Source organism: Trachypithecus francoisi, unplaced genomic scaffold, assembly GCF_009764315.1.
Source record: "Trachypithecus francoisi isolate TF-2019V2 unplaced genomic scaffold, Tfra_2.0 Lachesis_group2, whole genome shotgun sequence".
Classification (NCBI taxonomy): domain Eukaryota; kingdom Metazoa; phylum Chordata; class Mammalia; order Primates; family Cercopithecidae; genus Trachypithecus; species Trachypithecus francoisi.
In genome coordinates, this window is record NW_022681465.1 from 146,895,837 (window position 1) to 146,900,452 (window position 4,616).

The 4,616-nt window shown below is 43.9% G+C and overlaps 1 pseudogene; it reads right to left on the reverse strand.

The window, feature by feature from the left end:
* Positions 1–244: 244 nt before the first annotated feature.
* Positions 245–1,783, reverse strand: LOC117064592 (annotated as a pseudogene).
* Positions 1,784–4,616: the final 2,833 nt, after the last annotated feature.

A 4,616-nucleotide genomic window follows, 5' to 3' on the forward strand; every position in this document is an offset into this window, starting at 1 on the left:
AGTAGCTGGGATTACAAGCACTCACCCCCATGCCCAGCTAATTTTTGTATTTTTAGTAGAGACGGGGTTTCACCGTGTTGGTCAGGCTGATCTCAAACTCCTGACCTCATGATCCACCCACCTCAGCCTCCCAAAGTGCTGGGATTACAAGTGTGAGCCACCGCACCCAGGCTTTTTTTTTCTTTTAATTGTAATTGTATAGCTCTCCACCACAGCTGCCCCCCACCCTTCCCTTCGATGATGGTGTCTGCAGGCTTCAGGGGGATCATGGAACAAAGCTGGGTCCTGGCAGCCCCCACTAGGTTGCCAGCTGGGGAGAACAAGTCACAATTACAAATTATCACAACAATTAGCACCTGTACTTGGGGGCGCTGTAAAGTGAGGAGGCCCCAGCTCCTCATTGTACAGGGATCTATCTGTCGGTGACCTTACTATGGAGACAATGGTATTCCTTCAGTCTGAGGGAATTGATGATGAACCCGGTGTCATCAATTGGCTCATAATCACCCTGCACGTTCATGCTCACCAGCTCCTCGTTGTAGAGAGAGAGTGGGGACTCCCGGCCAAGGACGTACACCTGACCCTTGAGGACAGGCACCTGCACTTTCCCTTCCACCTGCTCCTGGGACTTGGCAAGGCAGGGGCAGACAAATTCGCACTGAGGGCTGTGCCAGAAACCGGAGTATATCAGCTCAGCAAATTTCAAGCCCAGGCCTTGTTTGGTTTTGTGCATTTCCCAGTCCATGGTGAAGGTCTTGATGTCTAAATGAGCATGGTAAAGGATGATGCCTGCTGGGGTCTGGTAGATACCTCAGACCTTCATCCAATGAAGCTGTTCTCAGCCATGGCAATATAGCCCACGCCGTGCTTGCCTGCAACTTCGTTCGGCACACGAAGAGCTCCACGGAGGTCTGGTGGGTGAGCCATCCTTGACGTTGGTCACCTTCACAGGGACCCCTTTTTTGAACTCGATCTCGAGAATGTCAGGGGTGTTGGGGGCTTTGGCTGGGTCCTGGGTCTTCGTGTAGAGACCTGGAGGCACTTGATTCTTGGTATTCTCCGGGATTCCAGCCTCGTAGCTGATGATGTGCATGAGGTTCTCGTCCATCCTCCACAGGTTCTTGGGAGTGACCAGGATGGGAGTCCCACGTTGCTTTGCATATTCCATCAGGTCATTGCGGCCCTTGTACCAGTTGTAGAACTCGGGCATCCCCCAGGGAGCAATGACCTTTATCTGGGGGGCCAGCAAGTAGCAAGTGAGCTCAAACCGGACCTGATCCTTCCCCTTTCCTGTGGCGCCATGGGACACATACTTGGCCCCCTCCCGCTGGAGGATTTCCACTTGTTTGCAGTTGATGCAGGGCCTGGTGAGAGAGGTCCCCAGGAGGTAGCGGTCCTCATACAGTGTGCTGGTCCTCATACAGTGTGCTGGACTGGATAGCTGGCCAGATGAACTCCACAAACTCCCTGCTGATGTCCTCAATGAACACCTTTTTGGCTCCAAGCTTCGGTGCCTTCTTCCTGGCTTCCTCCAAGTCTTTCTTCTGGCCAATATTGGCCAGGTAGGCAATGACATAGCCTTGTCCTTCAGTCACATGAGGATGCGGGAGGTGTCCAGGCCACCACTAGGCCAGAACCACGGAGCCTTTGCTGGACATAGCGTCTGGGATTGGAGGTGCGAGTTCCTGGTGTCTGGAATCTGTCTTCCTGGTGCAGTGAACCACTCGGGACCCGGCAGCGGTGGCAGGCAACAGAGCAGGTGATTCATTTAAAATTGTTTTTTTTTTTTCTTAAGAAAATAGACTCACACAAAGAAATTGATGAGTTGCCAAAGTCAGGGATTATATGTCTCCTTGTTAGCACCTCCAACTTCTAATTAATTGTTCCTGGGCTGGCTGTGGTGTCAGGGACTGAGTACAGAATCACGTCGTGGCATGTATGGAGGAGGAAATACTTAGGAATCCCAGCTAGTCTTATGAACGTCATGTGAGGACTTACCTTTAGCTGATGGGCATAGTATCCTTGCTCTAACAAGAATCCTTTAGGTTAAACAACATATGTCTTGCTTACATGGTTAATATATAGATGTTATTTTTAGTTTCAATAAATCCATGGAAGTCGACCTCCATGGTTTTAAGGGTAAGAAATGTGTCAAGTACTGAGACTGATACCTAATTCTTAGTACTCGGGAAAGATTTAGGAGAGGAGGATGTTTTGAGTAGAAAACTCCTTATGGACTCAGAAGGGACATTGTGAGTGAAGACTAATTGGATAGAGAAGTTAGTTCCTAGACATGTGCAGTAGCTGTGGCTTCAGTGTTCTCTGAAACATTCCATACATCCTTCTCATTCTCTGGGTGTTATTGTGGACAGAACCTTGATCTTATAGCGAAGAGGCTTCACTTACAGTCCTACTTCCCACCGGAGATACATTTAAGATTCCAAAATAGGCCAGTCGTGGTGGCCATGAGCCTGTAATCTCAGCACTTTGGGAGGCCAAGGCAGGCAGATTGCTTGAGCCCAGGAGTTTGAGATCAGCCTGAGCAACATAGTGAAACCTTGCCTCTACTAAAAGTGAAAAAAAATTAGTTGGACTTGATGGCGCACACCTGTAATCTCAGCTACTTGGAAAGCTGAGGCGAGAGGATTGCTTGAGCCTGGGCTGTCAGGCTGCAGTTAGCTGAGATAGCGCCTTGGTACTTCAGCCTGGATGGCAGAGTGAGACCCTGTCTTAAAAATAATAATAAATAAATGAAATTTATGAAATAATTTTTTCTACAAAGACATTTTTCTCTTTGCTTCTTAATGCAGTTAAGGGATAGGGTTATAATTGAAAAACACATTTTTTACAGAAACTATGGAAAAAATGGATTCTCATGACAATGACTTAAATACATTTTTTAATCTCAAGGATGATGCTTTTGTTCCAGAAAGTTACGTTACAATCAAATTAATTCGTCTTTGCAATGAGACCAATGGATGAAAAGGTCTGTGAAGTGCAAATTGTTGTTATTAATTTATAAGATAAAGCACCTCTTGTTTTGGGAACCGGTCCTAGAGCTGACTGTTTTCACATAATCTTATATTGTGGGTAATTATACACAGACATTAATGTGATAAAGATAATTACAAGAATCTATCATTGCTGGGGTTTTGGTTTATTTGATTGTGAACTTTTGGGAACTTTGGATTAGATGATTAACTTACACTGGGTATTTATTTGTTGGCGAGTGCCTGAAATAGTTACTGAAATTAATACAGAGCACATTTTTACCTTTTCACAATGAATTCGTTTGATTAACAGCATGGTATTTATTCAGTTGGCGATCTTAAATACCAGATGCAAATTTCAAATTATCACTTCAACAATCGAGTTCAAATATTTAACAGATCAGTGCAGGAAAGATTAAGTGGGAAATTTACTTTAAAAGACAAGTGTGTGTGTTAGAGACAGAGATCGAAGGAAACACCAGTAAATTTTAACCATTTCAGGCCTTATGGTGTGGCAGACACATGGATCATGCAATGGTGATGTTTTTCATTTTTGGAAATTTTCTATTTTTTGCAAGTTGTGTGTAACTTTTCCACATTTTTTTTTCTAATTTTTACAATTGTGTGTACATTAGGGAATGGCATCCCACCTTAGCCTTGTGTAAGCATCACCAAGAGATCTTGTTAAAAATACAGATTCCTACTATGTAGCCATAAAAAAGAATGCAATCATCTCCTTTGGAGCAACATAGATGCAGCTGGAGACCATCATCCTAAGTGAATTAACAGGAACAGAAAGCTAAACACTGCATGTTCACTTATAAGTGACAGCTAAACAGTACACAAGGACATAAAGATGGCAACAGTAGACACTGGGGATTACTAGAGGGGAGAGGGAGGAGTAAAGGGTTTAAAAACTAACTATAGGGCACTATGCTTACTACTTGGGTGACTAGATAATTTATACCCCAAACCTCAGCATCACACAATATACCCAAGTAATAAACCTGCACATGTAGCCCCTGAATTTAAAATAAAAGTTGTAAAAATAAAATAAAATAGCAGAAAATACAGATTTCCAGGCCCGTTGGGATTCTGAATTGTAGATCTGGTCTGGTGTCTGCACACCTGTTGATAAGTTCCTCAGGTGATTCTGATGCACAGCTTGCTTTAAGAGGCATTAAATTAGGGCATTCCTGTGGCATACCTAGCTTAAAACATGGTATCTTATGAGTTTGCTCTTAAAATCATAAACAAGAAAGCGTAAGGAAAGAAACATTGTCCTTTCTCTTTTCCCTTACCCATCAAGCCTGGTTCCAAACTTTGCATATCTTTTCTCTTTATTGTCAGGGACACGATCACCTTCAAGCTATGTCTTCCCCCAGTTTTTTACCTGAGAAAAGAATCATTTACCCATAGCTAGCCTAATCCCTCCTGGGATTTAGATTCAACTCATGCTTGAGGGTAGCTCTGATGATAACTGGGCCTTTTTCTAGCTATCTGGATTCTGCTGCCTCATTGTACTTCAGTTTATATTGCTGGATTTCTGGATTGTTCCTAAATCTTAGTCCTGAAAATCCGTCTAGTAGTTTTTGTCCCTCCAGGATTAGAGCTCAGTATTGGTTT